At 39.6% G+C, this 21474-nt stretch overlaps 2 pseudogenes; both read right to left on the bottom strand.

Annotated features, from left to right (window-relative positions):
• Window positions 1–4342: 4342 nt before the first annotated feature.
• Window positions 4343–5215, bottom strand: LOC137281138 (26S proteasome non-ATPase regulatory subunit 10-like; annotated as a pseudogene).
• A 43-nt stretch (window positions 5216–5258) lies between these two features.
• On the bottom strand, window positions 5259–8390 carry LOC137281137 (uncharacterized; annotated as a pseudogene).
• Window positions 8391–21474: the final 13084 nt, after the last annotated feature.

Raw genomic sequence — 21474 nt, 5'->3', positions numbered from 1 at the left:
TCACCTACAGCTCGTTTTAACTTGGGTTTATTATTCGCGATATTCCTGGCTCATATTCGTCACTTGTACCTTTGCCATTATGTACTTTCTTGCCTGTGCCAACCATAACAATTGCACCATAAATTACAGCATGCAGCAAAGAAAACATCTACTAGCACGCTCACGTTGTTGAGCACTGAAAACGGCCTTTTCAACTGCCCTCATTATTTGGGCAGGTAATAAAAGACCTCGGACTTCTGCAAATGATAATGCCCTGAAAAATAGCCTCGCTCTTATAACATTCAGCAATGACCAGTGTCCATAATCTATAAACAGAGATTACAATTTTCAATAAATCTATAACCAGTTACAGATTACCATTGCTAGTGAATCTTCTAGTTGTTGAAGGTGGCCACTGTTGATAATCTATAACCAGGTAGAGATGACCACTGTCCGTAAACCTTTAGGCAGTTAGAGATGACCACTGTCCGTAAACCTTCAGGCAGTTAGAGAAGACCACTGTCCGTAAACCTTTACGCAGTTAGAGATGACAACTGTCCGTAAGCATTTAGAAAGTTAGAGGGGACCACTGTCTGTAAACCTTTAGCCAGTTAGACAGGACCACTGTCCGTAAACCTTTAGGCAGTTAGAGAGGACCACTGTCCATAAACCTTTAGGCAGTTAGAAAGGACCACTGTCCGTAAACCTTTAGGCAGTTAGAGAGGACCACAGTCCGTAAGCCGTTATGAAGTTAGAGGGGATCACTGTCCATAAACCTTTAGGCAGTTAGAGATGACCACTGTCCGTAAACTTTTAGGCAGTTAGAGAGGACCACTGTCCGTAAACCTTTAGGCAGTTAGAGATGACCACTGTCCATAAACCTTTAGGCAGTTAGAGATGACCACAGTCCGTAAGCCGTTATGAAGTTAGAGGGGATCACTGTCCATAAACCTTTAGGAAGTTAGAGATGCCCACTGTCCGTAAACCTTTAGGCAGTTAGAGAGGACCACTGTCCGTAAACCTTTAGGCAGTTAGAGAGGACCACTGTCCGTAAACCTTTAAGCAGTTAGAGCGCACCACAGTCTGTAAACCTTTAGGCAGTTAGAGAGGACCACTGTCCGTAAACCTTTAAGCAGTTAGAGAGGACCACTGTCTGTAAACCTTTAGTCAGTTAGAGAGGACCACTGTCTGTTAACCTTTAGGCAGTTGGAGAGGACAACAGTCCGTAAACCTTTAAGCAGTTAGAGAGGACCACAGTCTGTAAACCTTTAGGCAGTTAGAGAGCACCACAGTCTGTAAACCTTTAGGCAGTTAGAGAGGACCACAGTCCGTAAACCTTTAGGCAGTTAGAGCGCACCACAGTCTGTAAACCTTTAGGCAGTTAGAGAGCACCACAGTCTGTAAACCTTTAGGCAGTTAGAGAGGACCACTGTCCGTAAACCTTTAGGCAGTTAGAGCGCACCACAGTCTGTAAACCTTTAGGCAGTTAGAGAGGACCACTGTCCGTAAACCTTTAAGCAGTTAGAGTTGACCACTGTCTGTAAACCTTTAGGCAGTTAGAGAGGACCACTGTCTGTTAACCTTTAGGCAGTTGGAGAGGACAACAGTCCGTAAACCTTTAAGCAGTTAGAGAGGACCACAGTCTGTAAACCTTTAGGCAGTTAGAGAGGACCACAGTCCGTAAACCTTTAGGCAGTTAGAGAGCTCCACAGTCTGTAAACCTTTAGGCAGTTAGAGAGGACCACTGTCTGTTTACCTTTAGGCAGTTAGAGCGCACCACAGTCTGTAAACCTTTAGGCAGTTAGAGAGGATCACTGTCCGTAAACCTTTAGGCAGTTAGAGTTGACCACTGTCTGTAAACCTTTAGGCAGTTAGAGATGACCGCTGTCTGTAAAAAATTAGGCAGTTAGAGTTGACCACTGTACTTAATCCATGAACAGTTAGAGTTGACAACTGAAACAGTTAGAGATCATCATTGTCCATGGGCACTGTCCATGGGCACTGTCCATGATCTAGAACCAGTTAGAGATGAGAACTGTCTATTATCTAGACCCAGTTACAGAGGATCATTGTCCACAATTCTATAAACGGTTAAAGAAAGCCACTGTCCTAATTTATTAACAGAGATTACCACTATCCAAGATCAGATTAGAGATGATCAATGTCCACAATTCTATAAACGGTTAAAGATGGCCACTCACTTAAGTGAGTTTAGTTTTACACCGTGTATTGTAAACCAAAAGTCACTGTGTTCTGTAATCTGATTGGTTGAAAAACATGATCAAATGGTATTAGATTCCCGCAAACTGCAAGACTATTCACTGCGTATTGACACGTAGTAACCTCGTAAACAATGGTTTTGTTATGTCATCAACAGTGGTGATGTCATTCAAACCATATTGTGACGTAAAGTTAGAATGACGTCACAAATGAACAACTCCAGATGCTTCAATGGGAACCAGCTGAAACGGCCAGCTGATGACACTTCACTGCAGTACTCGCACTCGATGTAAACGAGTGCAGACAGTAAAACCCTTTGGTTTACTTTTTTTGTTTAGAATGTCGATAAACATCATGTGTCAGTCAATTTCCGGGTGTTATTGAGTATTTGACGGTGTCGGTTCCAAATGCATTCCCGTGCTTCAAATATTCAATAACACCCGAAAATTGTCCAACACATGATGTTTCTCTCCTAACCCAGTTGTCTTTCCTCACACTGGGTCCTGGGTTAATTCCGGAGGTGTTTACATTCGACGAGTTTTCCCCGTCAGTATTTAGGCAGTCGGTTCCATTGCATTTATCCTCAGTCTTTAGTTTAGACTGGGAGACGTAAAACTGTTCACTGATGTGTACACTCTAATGCACTCTTTTTACCTGATAAAACTTATATTTAACTGCCCTTCTGTCAGAGCTATTACTTCGGCAATGTTATTCGTGCAGGCGGCCATATGTGACGATAACATCAAGAGTCTATGTTTACACACTTTGTTGACAACAGTTAATTTTGCAAATTCAATATGTTGAGTTACATGAGTACATGTAATAATACTGCACCAATAATAAATTAATATGTGTTGTAGTATTTGTTTTTCAAAGAGGTAAGAATGCATTACCCTGGACACGTCAGCCATTTTCGTGAAGATTCCGTCAATGTATTCTGTTTATTAGAATTATTTCAAGGGTTTAGGGCTAGGGTTAGGGTTAGGATAGGGGGCCTAATCCAATATAGTAGGTAGATGCATGAGTACCTTTTGATTTCCTTTTGCATTTTATATTCTTTGTTCACAAAAAAACGGTTAAATGAACGATTAAAAGAACTCTAAAATGTTTAATGCAGAAATTCTGGGCTAATGGAAATCGGCCTCGAACATGCACTCAGGACACTTTCACTGCTAGATCTACATAATATGTTCAGTAATGATTTGAAGTCTAGCTCAACCTCGTGCCGTCACCAAACATGCCCATGTCTCACTTATTCATTAGCGCGATCCACATTATCCTTACTGTGTTCCCTACAACACTGTTCTGTCACGAAAGCACCCAATGATTTTATACAAGCACGTCATTCATGCATGCACCGTGAAATCGACGTCTGACGGCGGATATGACATCAACAATCCCTTTCAGTTCGAACCATATCTCATTCCACACAACATGGTATCTTGCATGTAGATTACGGAACAGGACGATTGGTATCGGGGCCATTTGGCAACCGTCCGTAGATTGAAATCACGAGGCACCAAGTCTACCCGTAACCTTTGTAATTGTCGTTAACGTATTCAACTCTATCTTTCGTTCATTTCCGTGACGTCACAAGAATGACTAGCTAAATTTGCTCATTGTGCAGCAGTGGATGTAGTTCAGTCGGTTAGCTGTCGAGATAACAATCCGAAGGTTGCGGGTTAGCGTCCGACGGGTTCTCACAATCTGGTTGCCTGTCTTAGTGACTTGTGACCTAAGACTGTTCGCTGCGTATTGACACGTAGAACCATCGCAAACAATTATTTTGTTGTGTCATCAACAGTGGTGATGTCATTCAAACCATATTGTGACGTAAAGTTTAATGACGTCACAAATGAGCAACTCAAGATGCTGCCGTGGGAACCAGCGCAAACGGCCAGCTGATGACACTTCACTGCTGTACTCGTACTCGATGTAAACGAGTGCAGACAGTAAAACCCTCTAGTTGACCTTTTTGTTTACAATGTCGATAAACACCATGTGTTGGCCACTTTCCGGATGTTTATCTCCTAAATAACGACAAGGGTCAATCACCCATGTTTATGAAGATGAAGATGAAGTTTTAATTGACAGCATGCGATAGTACAAACCGATCGGCAAAGCAGGCGGGTGGGGTACTTCATCAACGGAATTTAGATCTAATTTTGTTGTGAGGCGTTCCTAGGCACGACGTTTGGATGTGCGGGTCTGCCTTAAAATGCAGCAGAAGCTGCAGGCAATCAACACTCCACAATGCTGCAACATGAAGTGGGGTCTTACCTTCATTGTCTCCATCACAGTGGTCAGCACGTCTGGTCAGTAGCATTTCCACACCATATGCATTGTCGTTTGCTGCAAGTATGTGAGTAACAGCACTTCCCGCATTAGACTGGATATTTAGAAACTGGGGATCAAATATTAACAAAAAATTGAAAATTCCTGTGATAGTAAAGCTTGTGGAGAATCGAACCGCCATACACGTTTGTATGCATGTGGAAGAATTGGCGTTCTAACATGAGTTCCACAATTGCACCATCTCCTGACAACATTGCCAGAAACAAAGCAGTTTCTTTATTGCTTCCTTCATCAACAATAACTGGTGCATGTCTATCGTCAAGTACATCAGTTTTTCAACTTGTGCAATTTCTAATGCCCTGTAAACAACAGAACACCCCCGCTTACAGGTACGTCACCATGTCGATGTCACTAGTCTTGACTGCGTGATGTAATGGAGTTCTGTTATCAAAATTCGAATTTACATCACCTCCATTCCCGCATAGCAGCTTTACTTTGTCTAGTTCATTATGTTGAACGGCTCTCAGCAAGTGTCCACTTTGATCTACAATATTGTTTAAGCGACGTGTTTTTTGCAGCTGAAAAAACAATTGCCTTCAAAGAACAGATGCCACATCCGAAAGGCATGTCCAAAGGACGGTTTTTGAACATGTCCATAACTTCCTTCCAAAGATTCATTTGCTTCTATAAGATGTGTCATACACTCCGAATGATCTTGCATCACGAACGTGTGGGGCCACTGACCATCTCCTTTTTCATTTGTCCTAGCTCCAGCATGTATCAAGAATCAGCTGAATCAGCATTTCAAACTTCAGCTGCCGCTTGAAGTGGTACCTCTATGTTTATATCCAGTTTTATTTATAAAAGGTTCTAATCTCATGGGTACTGAAATGGTATTCTTTTGTTCTTTACCGTTCATGCAGATAGCTGTTTGAGCCAGGGCCTAGATTTCCGAAGCCCTCTTGGTGTTAAGATAGTCGTAAGTTTATGTTAATATATGGCACCTACGTGTATCTTAGCGCAAAGAGAGCTTCGTAAATCTAGGGCCTGGTGCTGAACAACGATAGTTTTCATGTGTGAGGCGATGCTTGCAAACATCATTTTCAGTTTCGGACTACTATTTCTTTTTCGATATTGCTGCCAGATGAAATACTGTATATTTGTAAGACCTCTATTCGGTCACAGATATGTCCGCACCGTGGTTCAGAAGAAAAGATACACATTCAGCTCCTCCATATTTAATCGCGCATCATAAAGCAGTTGTTTACCCTTGCATATACACAGCAAAAATAACTTGGTTTCCCTTTTTGTGGAAACCTGATGGATACTGGGTAATATAGGTTTCAAATTCCGGAAACAGACAATTAGCGTTTCCGCATAGTTTTCACAACTGAAACTAATATAGTTCAAGATAACATGGTAACTCAAAGGTGTTGCTGTTGCAAGACACACTGCAGTAATTAGGAGGGACTCTGGGTCGACCTTGCACCCAGTTCTTTATAGCCCCTCAATGGCAGAAGTGTTCACCTCATCATTATTGTCTTTTAGTTCAAACATGCTACTCTGTGAATATGACAGCTCTTTCAAACATCAAATATATAGCATCAATTTGTCACACATTCACTATGGATCGGTAAATGTATTGGGTCTGGACTCAAAAGAAGCTTTGCCATTTGCTGATTGTGATTTAGAACGGCAAGTGTAAACAACTATGGTAAAAACACAGCATGATTTGCCATATCCATGTCTTTCGTTTGAATGGCAAACATCGCTCGTCACCGCTCGAAACAATCGTCATCACCCCCATTGCTATTAACATCTCACACTGCTGACGTTTGCAGCCAAATATGGCACATGCAAGCACCTGCTGAAGCAAGGAGGGATTTAAATATTGTTCAAAAACGGGTGTAAGTAAGCTCTGAAGTTCAACGTTTCCCTTTAACGCCATGCACGAGAACATATTATCACATTCAAACAGTGAAATCACTCCACGCCCTCCATTAGGTTTGGGCACTTCTGCCGTCAAGACGTGATTGAAAGTGTACATGAACAATTTAGATACAACATCATCTTCGCACCATTTGTGAAACAGAAACTGGACAAAGCATGGTTCTCGTAAGGACGGATGGTCAAGCACTTCTTATATCTTTACCTGACAACAGTATAGCAGTGCTTCTATCGGCTATTATATCAAAGCTTCCGAGTGGGATCTCAAAGCCGCAGGTTGAACAAACGTTTTCTTGTTTTTGTACTCATATTCAACTAACAAACGAGCTTTGTATATGTTCATGTTCACCGGATGATCTTTTAGACTCACTTTCATGAATAAAACATCAAATCCTGATTGATGACAAAACTGGAAACTTTTGTTGCTGTGAATGAGACAGACATCACTTAATGATAGAGCTTTCTGTCTTATGTTGATGCGCGATGTCATGCATAGCAGCTTGTAAATGGTTTTCAAAACACGAACTGCCTTACGAAAGTCCTCTGATGGTCGAATGGAGTCTCGCTCATCTGTTCCAAGTATACCGTTATGCATCATTATAAGCAGCAGTACTAAGTACCGAAACGGGTCGCTCTCTTCCAAGATGTCTAATTCTTGGGCGATGAACTCATACGGTTTCAAGAAAACATGTTTGCCATGTGACTGTGCTTGTCTGCTGATGGCAAAGACATTGCAACACTGTGGAAACCCAAGAGGTGGCTCAGGTTGCAGAGGGAGGGAGCCAATGACCTGTAACCAGTTTTGGGTCAGAAAGGTAAAAGCACGTGCAGTTCATGATACATGTAGTTACCCGTTCACTGCACAGTGATAGACCGTTTGGATCATTCACATTGACTACTTCTAGCTGTCATCATGAAAGCTAATTCAGATAATGCTAAACGATTAATTAGAAAGGTGTTTTGTTTGTTTGTTTTCAAAAAGAGAGCAAACGCTGCAACCCGATTTATAAGGTGTCGGATTACATGAAACGTACAACGTTTGCTCTTGGCATCAAAAAGCACATCGTGCTAAAAACTGTGGGAAATACACCAACAACCAATAAACAAAGGTAGGCATCCAACGTTAGATTCTTTTTACATCGGGGTCATCAGAGATGTCATTCGCCGGCTATTTGCTAGAAATGAACACCTGTCCACAAGAAAGTTAAAACACATCCTTGCATACCTGTCACGTGCAGAGCTGACCTACATCGACAAACGTTGACCTTTCTGACCCAACACCGCCGCTGTAACAGGTCATTGGCTCCCTCCAACCGCAAGCAGGGTGGGTTCTGCTGTTTATTTTGTTGACAGTTACATAGAGAGATTCGTAATACAAATGCATATAAGCGGTGATTTACAATGTGATTAGGTTGTCTGACAAAACATCCACTTGCAAAGTCTGAGATCGGTTGGATCATTGGATAAAGAAATATTTACAAAAGGCTGGGTCCAAGCTTAAACTTGTCTTTGCCAAGAGTTACACATTTAATGCTTCTCTAAGTATGGTTGTGTTTAGTTGTTTTGCACACTGGTCATATATCTGAGGTCTCGATGTTAAGACTGGGAAGATTCTTCACGTTTCTGCGAGTGGCCACATGGTACTGAACTTTCCCAGCCATGCATCAACATGTGTTTGCACTGCTGCGTGAACCAAATATGTCATCCAGCATGACAACACATTTCTTCTTTTCCTGACTTAGGAATGGTATTCCACTGGATAGCAGGGGCGTCCGTTCAGTTTCTGACGTGATATTTGCTAGTAACTTGAGCCCAGAGCCTGGTTTCCCCTTGATAAATATCGATCCAGTTCTTTTCGGCATTCTTAGGACTGACATTTCTTAAAACGTGGAAACATGTTTCCTTGCGCCCTCATACCGTAACAACGTCCTTGTTGCATCCACAGGACAGACAGTAAATTAAGAAATAAAATACCGTACTTCCTTCTCTTACCAGATGTCGCGGCTAGTTTTACAAATTAATTATGTTTTACCGCATAGTTTACAGTCTGTAATAGAGTTAAACCAATAGAAATCGACAGCATTAAGCTCTGTCCACATATAGACTTTTCGTCATCAAATGAAAAAAGCCTTCCATACCAAATGCGTCTGCATTAATGAAGTTCTAACTTGTTACTTGTGCAAACACACATTTTGAAAGACAGAAGATCGATAAATAATAACTACGACGGTATCACGAATCAACCAAAAGATTCAAATCAGGCCATAATCCTCTTGAACAAAGTAATCTTTATGCTACGATGATCGTAGGCCTATGACAAGGTTTTGGGGGCTTGGTGATTGTAGGGACATCTTAAAGCAAGGGTGTTTGATATCCTTAGACTAAGATGATCGTAGGGATGTCTTAAAGTACGGGTGTTTTTTACGAATTAGCCCTAAGAAGTTACGAATTCTTAGGGCTACGAACGTTTCGAGAATAAGGACTCAAAGCGTAGCCCTAAGAATTCTTAACTTTGATCGTAGCCAGTGTGTTAAGAATGGGCTTAAGAACTTCGCACGGCTACGGACGTTTCGAGAATAGCTAGTCTGATCATCTTATATGTTATCGTAGGGCTACCTTAAGGTATGTGGGTTTGATCACCTTACGATGATCGTAGGGCTATGTTAAAGTATGGGGGTTTTATCACCTAGCGCTAAGATTTCTTTGTGCAAGAATGACATAAATGTCAAATTTTCTTCAATGACATGAAACGTCGACAGAGGCCATGCACGTATAAATTAAGTTCTCAAGCAAGTTATGGGCATTTGGAGGGCCCTATCCCATACATAAGTAAGTTAAAAGATTTTCATATTCTCCTGTATGAGCAGAAGTATTTTGACTAATTTTGCATCATTATTAACGGAGTAAGATCTCCAAATGTAATGAAATTACCGAAAATAATACAACGTTTTAGTTGACGTTATGACATGTTTTGTGCATTTTGTGATGTCGGAAAAAGACGACATTGGTTTGCCGATTAGTATGTATCTCAACTAATTGAGAGATAAACATCATGTGTTGGACAATTTCCGGATGTTATTGAGTATTTGATGCACGGGAATTCATTTATCGACTTTGTAAACAAAAAAAATGTAAAAACCAATGGGTTTTACTGTCCGCACTTGTTTACATCGAGTACGGGTACGGCTACGCGGATTCATACAGTTTGCACATTGGTTTTTAGTTTCATAATTCAATGCAACGAAAGAAATACACAGTCAATCCTTATAATTAAATTCAGCAACAAATACTATACCCTTTCAACAATATTTTCTTTAAACATAATCACATTCATCCAAACAGATATCTTTGTAACCACCGATTAACATTTTCGGTGCAAGAATTCGGTAATGGCGTGACATGACTCATTTACATAAAATGACACGCCTACCAAACCATTAGCCAATCAGCATACAGCACCCCCAAACAGCCGTCAGTCAATCAAGCTAACATCGGTCGGCGAATCAGGGTGGAACAACTCAACGTGACACGTCCCGGTATCGGCAAAGTTTCAAGTTCAAACGTTTGAATTACTACCTGCGAACTGAAAGAGACAGTTTGAAAAGTGAGAATTGGAAATGAAGCCCGATGATATGAAGTTAGTGGAACTGAGATTGTAGTATTTGCGCAAGTAGAAAGAGGCTGTGATGTGACTGGGATTGCGATGCCATGAACTGATGTTCCAACGTGCGCATGCTCTTGTCGAGGCGTTGCAACGTTATTAACGTTCACGGATAATGTTGAGTTGTTTGTTTATGTTAATCACAATGTATCACTTCAATGTTTACCCAAAGTTCATTAAGGTACCCTAGTGCAAGGGAATTCCCTCGCTGTGTAAAGGTATTCCCCGACATTCCTCAGGTCCGAAAGTAGTCCGGTTCGGTGGGCGTGGCTTATTTTTTTTTCAGATTCATTGGGAAATGAACTCAAAAGAAATGTTCCCAGTTAACCAATCAGATTGGCAGAATTTTAATGAACACAATAAAAATTTAATTATTTATTTATGTTTGTGTGATCAAAGAAATAATAGTGATGCTTTTACAGTGTTTATATTACAGTGAAGCATTGATACAGCAGCGACTGACCCCCAGCCCTACATAGAACAACTCCATCACAAATTACATAAACAGGAGAGGCAACTCAAGGAAACGGATGACACGATAGGCAAACTGAACAGAAAACTGGAACTTGAAAAGTTTGGAGTTTGAAAATTCATGTACGGTGATAAAAACGATTGAACACTTTACGGTATTCCATCATTTAAAACGGCACTTATTAGCTGGTACTCTTTCATTTGCTGAATATTTCCCAGGTTTTGTGAAATACCTTGCCCACTCAGCACAACAATTGAATGTAATGTATGTAAATGAGTTTGTTCCTGTTGTGTAAATGATGGATGAAAAAAGATTCCACATTGATGGATTTAGCTGCATAATAGGAAAGTCTTTGACAATTTGCTGCTGTTTAATCAATAAGTGATGCTATGTGCAGTTTGAGTCCTGCGAAAACTGTATTGTTGATTCATCAGACTTACAGTTTGAAGCTATTGTGAATGTGTCTTGTTATTCAACTTTTAGACACCATTCCAAAATAAAATTTAAATTAATTGCACTCCAGGTGTTATTTATATGGTTTACTTGTTTGCTGTAGTGTGAATCCTGGTATATTAATATGATAATGTGTTCTCCTTATAACGGTTTTCAGTTAAAGTGGTTTCTTCAATCGCCAGCAGCTGAAGGGATTGTGTACATCCAACTGGGGTCCATGTAGGCAACAAAGGTACTGTAAGTCGCCATGGTCCCTAGTATGGTGATCTACCTTCTGTGGTTGGCTATCTGTAGCCTGTTTTCTATTGTATTGTCTAAATAGTGAAATCAGTTTTAACTTCCAAGCTAGTTTTAATTCTAATTGTGATATTCTCGTTGTTTTACTGTCCATCATTGACAGATTTTTAATATATGCATATATTCCATTTAAATGTTAAATGTTCTCGTCACGATATGACTGAGATCTTGCCAAGGTGACGTTATATATTAACTCACTAACTCACTCACTCCGTTACAGCGGTACAGAACAAATAAACCAGATCTACAATAAATCAATTTTGACAGTTGTTTCAAATATTCCTCATGCAGGTACCATAAGTTCATCCAGGTTAAATAATTATCCACCTCAAATTCAGTGACGAAAGAACTTGAAAAGATCATCCAGTTTTGTCTGGCACCTTGTGCCCCACTCATGTTGATTAAAATAAATATTTTCTTCTTTTCTTCGTTTTTCCCCTGGGCCCACCTGCTCAAAGTGATCTTAGCGCGCCAACTATCTTAAACCTGTGTTGGGGAATGTGAGTTGCAATCGTTGTAGCGCTAAGAATGCTTGCGCAAGAGGGCGCTTCTATTGTAACATGCATGCGGTTATATATGAGTTATGACATGCGCACATCGCCTCCCCTAGTGGCTACATCAGAAAATATATGCGTGAATAAATTTAATACCTTGTATCCATGAATCTGATTGGATAGGAAAAATACTTTAAACAGAAAAAATACCAAACAAAGAATTCTATCGCATGAATAATACAAGTTTGTTTGGTCCAGATCCATTCAAAGAGAGATAGCTATCTAGATCCACATAATATTGATTATAATCTCGATTACCTAGCGCAAGAAATAACAACGCCACTCCCACGCGGAAGTGGATTATTTGAATCCAGGTCACGAAATACGTTGAGCCTCTTGCTTTGTTCGTATGTTGTTAAAGTAACCGAGAATGAGTTGCCTTGGTAATATTTCCACTATCATGACTTTAGAGTAGTTTCCCTTCATAACTGCAGAGCAGCATCGTAAACATTAACCTAGATATGTAGGTCGTATGACTGTGTCATCGTGATGTGTTGTGAAGAACAGTAATTACTCCCCCTTCAGTCCTTGCATATGCTTCAGAGAAGTATTTTTAGCCCTTTCCCATTTCTTCGCGATTGCCCGGGACAAATGGATAGTTTGGTAATGTGCCGTTCAAAGAACATTTCAAACCATGAAGTACAGATTGAGATTTGTCGCCATTATGCGAATGTGTCCTTGCCCAGTTTATCCTCGTTTTGGTACAGATATGAATATTCATGAGGCCTCTTACACTTCACCATGAATGCGGAGGGCTATACTTTCCCCGCTACTCGGAACATTTGGACAAGCAAAATACACCCCCTATATCTACTGACCACATTCTTCACAGGGAAAGTCCAGCATAGCATGGCTCTCTGGGAATCGAGCCCAAATGACCAAGGACAGCTGTTATATATGTAACCCTGTCCAGGCCCGTGGGTCGTCTAGGTATGGTTAAAGACACGTTTACTTTAAATGAGAGACAGTGCCGACCCATATTCATAAGATTCTCTCCGGTTAATACATCTGCAAGGTTTGAGCTGAAACATTCAAATTCCAAAATGTAACAACATTATTAAGTAACACTCTTCAAATGGATCTAAACATTGAAAGACAAATAAATACCAACTGCAGGTTTAGGCTTAAAGGGTATATTTTGCTTAATAACAATTTATTACTGAAACGTACCACTTACTGCAATATTTTTTTCCCTTCATCTTTACACCTTCTAAAATGTCTCCCAAGGAAAGATGAGGTTTCTTGCAACCGGTTCTGAAATACCTGTCCTAAGGTATGAAAAGTCACCCCTAAAACTTGAAAATATCCATTAAAGTACGTTCCTGTTATGTTTTTTGTTGTTGTTTTTTCTTTTTTTGTTTTTGTTGTTTTTGTTTGTTGGATGAGTGGGTGAGTGAGTTAATATTTAACGTCACGTTGGCAATATTTCATCCATATCGTGACGGGTTGTTTGTTGGGGTTATTTTTTTTATGTTTATTTTTGTTTGGTTGGTTAGGGTAACATTTTAACAATCTTTTATTATTAGTTATTAGTTCAACAAACCTTTGTTTGTTTCTACCTTAGAATAATCGTCGGTAAGTATTTAATTTGGCATCTTAGGAGGAAAGCGTCATGTCGTACTTTAACTATACTAGTTCAGGGCAAAACTGTACTTCATTACACTATGCATGTGAGTAGAGCAAACTGTATTTCGTCAATATCGAACCGGGCTGAGACGTCAAACCTTAATTAAAATCTAATCGTCCAACAATGCATACTTTTGTAAAGTACTCTTTCTTACGTTGTAGAACATATATGCTGTCTATGTCAAAATATACAATCATTGAGAACTGTCAACGAATTAAAATTACCGGATAAACAAATTGTGAATAATTAGATCTGGGCCAGACAATCCGGTAAACAACATCATGAGCATCAATCAACGCAATAGGGATATGACGACACGTGCCAACCACGTCCGCGAGCCTGATCACCAGATTCCGTACAGAACTCACCAAGGCTCCAATTAAGGATCGTATCGGCGTATGTACGCATACAAAATATACACAATACGGTAGGAAATAATTCAGAAAACGTACCACAGCAATGGTATACGGTCTTATTTTCATTTACGGACGTATTTTTCTGAAAAAAAGTATTGTTTCATTGTTTATTAACCTGTTTACCCAAGAATGGGAATGCCGTGTTGCATATATCAAACGAACAACAAGAAAACTGATACTCCATTAAATTTCATTCAGTATTCTAAATGTACTCCTATTTCTTTTCCAGTACTCCTGTATTGAAACATTAAGGGGTACGTATTCCTGATGTTAAAAATGATCAGGAGCCCACTTAGACAGTTTGCAAAATGGCGTCGATACTCTGAAAATGTTATAATCACACTTTTATATCTCCTTTTACGACAGAATAGTGGGAATAAATATTATTCAAACGGCTGGGTAGTTTGATGAACCACACGTGATTCGTAAACATTTTATATACAAAAAGCATCATTTACTTGTCTATTCGGGCTTTCACGAAAGGTAAGCGAATGGCAAAAAATCGCGGCACACCTTGTCTATGATGCGTACGAGCTCAGTCGATTATTTCGTGCTTGACAATTCAGTGTTTACTTGCTGGTCTATAACATCATGGTCCGACGACACTATTGGCAGCAGGGAAGTGTGAAACATGTGAGCACTAAAGGGTTAAATATACAGTATTCCGCATGTGTTGGCATGAGTTAACGAATAACAACTACATTGAATATCAAAGCATATTCGTCGTCATTAACCCCCTGGATGCCACAGGGACATATATGTCCCTCCTCTACATACCTCACTTGGAAAACCCGGCATCCAGGGGCTTGTTCCAAAAATCACTCGAAAATAAATTTTCATAAAGGCTAGAGACATGGGGCAGTGGGGATAATTTCAACAAATATTTGGCTTTCTTTGATAACATTGATAACTATAAATTATATTTGCATATGAAAAGTTGTAATAGAAAATTTGGAAGGGGTGCCCTTGGGGTCGAACAAGACACTCGAATGGATAATACGGTGAATGTTACTTCTGTCACTCAATACTCACTGAAATGTGACATAAATCCTGCTGTAAGGGAATCCAATTTTTTTCCGTCGCTTTATCTTGAGAACACACTAGGATGTACGTGCGTGTTATGCTAAGTTATCGTTGCGTCGGAGTGTGTGCGTTCACCTCACTCCAGAGATCAAACGTGTCGCCGTTACAACGTGACATCATATCCATGACGTCATCTAATAAATGACGATGCGTGTTATTGTGACGTCACATATGATCCACGCTGTTGCAAAACCTTTGGAGCTGACTCGGTACTATGCCTGCTGTCTGTCCCCGACGTACCGCTTAGCCCTGCGACTATCTTAGCCTAGTGAAATTGACGGTGGGCCCCGTCGGAGTGAGACAGGCACTATGTGTGAGTAGCAGTGGGGTGACCCGTTTCGTTCGAAATGAACTCATCAGACCGTTCTGCAATGGCTGCGCGGCCCTTAACTCCCTGGGCCGAGATTTTCGAAGCTCTCTTAGGGCTAAGATAGTAGTAAGTGCGAAACATTAACTTAGACTTACGACTATCTTAGCGCTAAGGGAGCTTCGAAAATCTAGGCCCTGGATGCCACAGGGACATACAGTATGGTTCACAATTATTGAGAATAGCTAAAGCATTTCATATTATTAAACGAGAACAAATCAGATAAAATTGAATGTATTGTAAAAGTGAACTGACCTTTTCATGTTGTGTAGGTAACAATTTAATATTTTATCAAGTCTCCTTGAGCTTCACGGCACAGTCTAAGACGGGTAGGCATACTTCCTATCAGAGAGGTTAGTGTCTCGTGAGTTATGCTGTCCCAGTATCGGACCACTTCTCTCTTCATGTCTTCAATTTTTGTCAACCCCTTTTGATTCACACATTCCTTCATCATCCCCCAAATGTTCTCAATGGGATTTAAGTCAGGACTATATCCAGGAAATGGTAATGCAGTCACATTTTTCTCCTGAAACCACTGCTTGGCATGTTTTCCGGTGTGTTTAGGATCATTATCTTGCTGCAAAATCCAGTCATTTCCATAAAACACATGTGCACTTGGAAGGAGAAAATTATCTAATATGTTAGTGTAGCGTTGACTTGTCAGATTTCCCTCAAACACACACAGCGGGGTCGTTCCTAATAAGGATATCCCTCCCCATACATGAAACTTTGGGCTGTATTTAGGTCGTCGATACAACGGTGCTGACGCAGACTTTGTCCATATTTTCACATTATTGGGATATACCCATATTGAGCTTTCATCAGTAAAAATCACATTTTCCCAGTCAAAGTTTTCATGTGCCAAACACCACTCAACACGCCTGTCTTTATGTTCTTGTTTCATGAGAGGAGAAGGAATTCCAGTCTTTTTCTCCCATCTAAGATCAATCAAATTTCTTCTAACTGTAGATTTTGATACAACTGTTGATCCCCTTTCTATCATTTCATACCTGATGTTGGAGATGCTTGCCCTTTGCTTTTTAGACGCTAAAATTCCCAGCCGGACGCGATCTGAGAAGTCCAATTTTCTGAGGCTCCCTGCTCCTTTCTGGTGCCCCAAATCCTTTCCCTCTTTAAAATTCTTCCTAATCCTATACACAGTAGAAAGAGGAGTTCCTGTTCTCTCTGCCAATGTATTTACATCATCAATTCCTTGATTACACAACTCAAAAATCAACCTTCTTTTATCTTCAGCAGACATTGTTGACAGTGCTGAGGAAAATGACGTCTGCTACAAATTCAGGGGAGGTAACTCTAATTGTACTATACTCAGTAGGCCAAGATGAGTTACCTCCCTTATACCATTACTTAGTTTTAAGTATCAGTGAATCAGTTGAGGTGTTAGGATAGCTCAAAGTAAGAAGAAAAATTCTCAATAATTATGAACCAGACTATATACTAGTATGTCCTTCCCCTTCACCCCATTACATTGAAGTCCAATAAAATTCTAAATATACCACATATAAATACTTCACAGTTTTGAATTCTGCTGAAAATTCCCTGTTTCTTGATACCATCCACTACTATCTCAGACCAAGCTAAAGTGCTTAAAATTGCCTTTCAAAATAGGCTTCATCGTAAATGTCATCAACTTTCAAACTGTGCAAAAACGAGATTCACAGCGTTATTTGCAGTATGTTTTGAAATGTGAACATCGGATAATTACTGGGAGTAATGAATTTCAAAAATAGCATATTAATGATCACTGATATCAAGTTTTCATGTAACCAGTAATGATAATTCTGGAACTTCGCCGATGAATCCAGTATGGGTTGGGATGTTTTCGTAAATACACTTACACGAACGCCGAAGTGCGCTTTCCGCCATAATGGATAGTGTTTACAAAATCACGTTTCGACAAGGCCGGTATTGAGACGCCTATTACATCATGTATGCTTCATAGTTAGCTGCGACAAATGCATCACTGAACTCCCAAAGCATCTTAGAATCAAATTACAAATGGTCTTTGTCACCAATACCAACTGTCTAGACAAAGCGGATAGAAATATACTTGGTATGAAAACGAACGCTGTTCGCTTGATTGAATTCAAACAAAGAAAAATTCCAATTTTTGGGTGGTGCTAACATGTTCAGGGTCTTCTCTGAGTTGTGCGATGATCTCATAGGTGAGATCTGATTTGCCATGCTTTTCTTAATTGAAATGATTTCAACCCTGTGAACATGGAGCTCAACGCCTCCATCAGAAAGCGATGTCATTTCCTATCAGGATCACAAATATGCCAAAACGTGCTAAACTCACCCCTACAGGAAAAATAAAACCCTGAAGGACCACTAGTACGAGGCTCACCAGAATACCCTAAAACTACGCCACAGATCAGCCACCGAGTATAGTCACATTCATTGACGACCCGTGTCATAAACACAACTGCAAAATCTGGTGTCTGGTGTCAAATACCGCAAACGACAACACAGATGCGCCAACAAAACTGTGGTTTATCTGCTCACCTGCCAAAAGTGGGAAAAAAAACAATATGTACGGGAAAGCAAAAGACGCTTCAAAACGAGGCTGAATGAACACTTCGCCGACATCACTCACAACAGCGATAAACCAGTTGCGATTCATTTCAATTCAGAAAAGCATAGCAAATCAGATGATGAGATCATCGCACAACTCAGAGAAGACCCTGAACTTGTTAGCACCACCTTAAAGAGGAGATCAATCGAACTTAGGTGGACATTCAGACTCCACACGTTCGCCCCGCTAGGCCTCAACGACAAAATAGTTGGCTAAGGTATCCCCCTAGTCTTCTTCACGTATCTTAGCCTAGACTGGAGAATGGGAGTTACAATCTTTGTAACACTAAGATCGCTTTGTGCAAGTGATCCTGGACGCCGTGTTTTGTTTCTGGCACATATTTTCATAAGGTTTGAAAAGTGAACATTTTACGAGAATTGCGCTGGCGTGTGTGCTGCCTTTTAAAGTGCATAATGAACACTAGTGGGCGGAGCTTACGTGTTACGTCACAGACGAGTTTTTCCGCCGTAGATCTATGTCCGAATAACAGGCATTGTTGGTTTAATTAAGGGCACAACAGGCCTGGGTCCCGTTCCACTAACCGATCTTAACTACTTCCGCCAATTTACTGAATTTTTCTGGCATCCAGCCGTCTTTTCATTGTTTTGAATGGCTTAATGGCTTTAGAATATGCACGGAAAAGCATCGTAGCAAGATATAGGAAATTAGAAATAGATACAATGCAATGATCTGATAATTTAAAGGAAATTATCAAAGTTTCCGCGCAGTGTGAGGCCATGACAGACGCAAAATCACGCAGAACGACAACGGTAATCATCTTCATTTCTGGCTTCTCGTCTTACGTACAATGAAAACGATAAAAGCATATAACAATACACAAATAGTCAGATTCATTCTGATTACTTACATCTCATATTTATGTACAAACGAATTCCTTGAATCAAGGGAAGAGTTCTCGCACAAATCCTCCATTTTGCAAGAAATCGGTCATTGACAGTGATGTCATACGTCAATATTGTTGTACATATTAGGTATTTTCCTTGAGGTGAAGGTCAGCTGAACAAGAGTATTCACAATGACCCTATGTTTCCGATTGCACTTTCAGCGTTACATGGTGTATATTTTGCGTATCGAACAGATGTTTCTTCATGAAACTAATTTCTACATTTAGCCTTGTTCAATATCATATCATATGCGGATATGAGGCATGTGTATTTATACTTTGAATGTTTTTGATTGTTCGAATAACATTTACATAGGAAACTGACACATTAAGAGTAGTGTAGACTTGCTCCTCTTCTTCACAGGCAATAAGGAAAGTTTGTTTTTGTTTCTCTTCGATTGATTTTAGCAATCCTAAGTCGGTCATGAGCAACTTTGGATCTTAACCTTACGATTGGCTTTGGTAAGATTGGTTAGAGGAACGCCATGCCGATCGTAACGTCACGCTAAGACTGGAATTGTAGGGGTTTACGATTGGCGTAGGGCTAAGATCGGATAGTGGAACGGCACCCTGGTCCTGGATCTACCTACTCAATTACACGGAAATGTACAGGGTCGTGCCACGTATATTCGGACACTCGTAATTTCCATAGACTCCCATGTTATTTCAGTGTAACATAGATAATTTTCATGAAGTGGGTTGAGGATGGATCTTTGTAAAATTTTGCAGGCAAATGTGAAATTATCTCTGGTCTGGGCACATAATTTCAGTCCAATATTCAGAACACTATTTAACTAATGACATCACATTTATCAACTTTGGTATGGTTCCACAATGATGCCCCATAGGCCGCCATGAGAGTTCACGGCACTGTACATATGTTGACTAAAATGTTGACATTTGATAAATAAGCAACGGAAATCAAACAGAAATTATGGGATTATAGGTACGATGATTCCTCACAAATGTGCAAAATTTGGCTTGAATCTGACGAAAACTAGATTTAGGAACATTATTTATGCTACACTAAATTAATATAAGCGTCTATGGAAATTATGTCAAGCGTCCGAATGTAAGTGGCACGGGTTTGTAGAATGTTAAATTTCCCACCTGATGGTATACATTCGAGTGCAAATACATAGGCGGTTTGAAAAAAGATAGACACTGCTATACGCTAAAAATAATAAATCTATCCACGTTTTATCCTGCACCGATAAAAACTCTGTGCAACGGATTCTTTGTGTAATTTGGCGTCTTTTCGGAAAGTGGAGTGACCAAAATATTGACTGATATCTGAACGACATAAGTATATATCAAATGGGTTTATGTGCACCAATGCCTTCCTATTTCTCCAATGCCAATACATTTTTGGCTGTTGCTTTACAGGCAAAACCTGTGAGAATGCCCTAAAAATTTTATAGTCATTGTTCAAATTTATACATGGAGCGGTCATTTATACTCTACGGTAAATGCAGTGTTTGTGTGCATAATGGGCACTTAATAAGTAATACACCCCACTTCAACAGTTTTTCTATGTGAAATATCTTAGCGGTACGTTGTGGCATGTAGTCTCTAATCACATGAAAAATATTACCACTTAGTTAGAAACAATTACTGAATATGTCAAAGTATACATTTATCGATGAATGATTTGAACTTTGCAGATATAACTTGTGCCTAATTTGCATTACAGAATAACTGTAAAATGTCTATTAAAATTAAAATGACATAGTTATGTTATATTGTATATAATTTGAGCTGGATAAGTGAAGGTAAAACTACCGATCATATGTTCGACGTTGCCTTCCTATTTCTCCAATACTGATCCTACTACTGTCACTTTTGTGATGTACCTGTACATTTTGTGATGTACCTGTACATTTTGTGATGTACCTGTACATTTTTGTGATAGACCTGTACATTTTTTGATGTACCGGTACATTTCGTGATACACCTGTACATTTTGTGATGTACCTGTACATTTTGTGAAGTACCTGTACATTTTGTGATGTACCTGTACATTTTGTGATATACCGATACATTTTGTGATATACCGATACATTTTGTGATATACCTGTACATTTTGTGATGTACCTATAGTAAAAGACCAGTTCATTGAATGATGTTTTCATGAAGTTGAACCAGAAGTTTGTATTTGAATTACTATTTCAAACAAGGTGCCAACTCCGAAAGGTAATTTGGGAAAAAATGATAAGTTCAAAAATTAGATTCTGAATTACTATAATCCTGACATCCATATGTTCAGTGAGAATTGCAGACTTGGATCTGAATATTAGGTTCTGTGCGGATCTAGATACATCCCTGGTGGAATGTTTACGAGTTCAATACCATACTCCAGCTGCCCAAAATAAATAAAACATTTTTACATCAAAATAAATAGGTCTAAAACACATCAGAGAAGGGAAGTAATTTATTGCTTTGTTTCTATTTCTGTTATTTAGTTTTATCCATTATAAATGGTAACGTTTTTGCTTGCAGATCATAGACTTAACGTAATTTGAACAAAGGTTAACAAGACATTTATAAATACCAACACGATCTACAATATACACATGCACTTATGTTTACGTTTTCCATAAAAT

Source organism: Haliotis asinina, chromosome 4, assembly GCF_037392515.1.
Source record: "Haliotis asinina isolate JCU_RB_2024 chromosome 4, JCU_Hal_asi_v2, whole genome shotgun sequence".
NCBI lineage: Eukaryota > Metazoa > Mollusca > Gastropoda > Lepetellida > Haliotidae > Haliotis > Haliotis asinina.
Note: the sequence above shows the minus strand (reverse complement) of the source record. Positions and strands in the feature narration are given on the sequence as shown.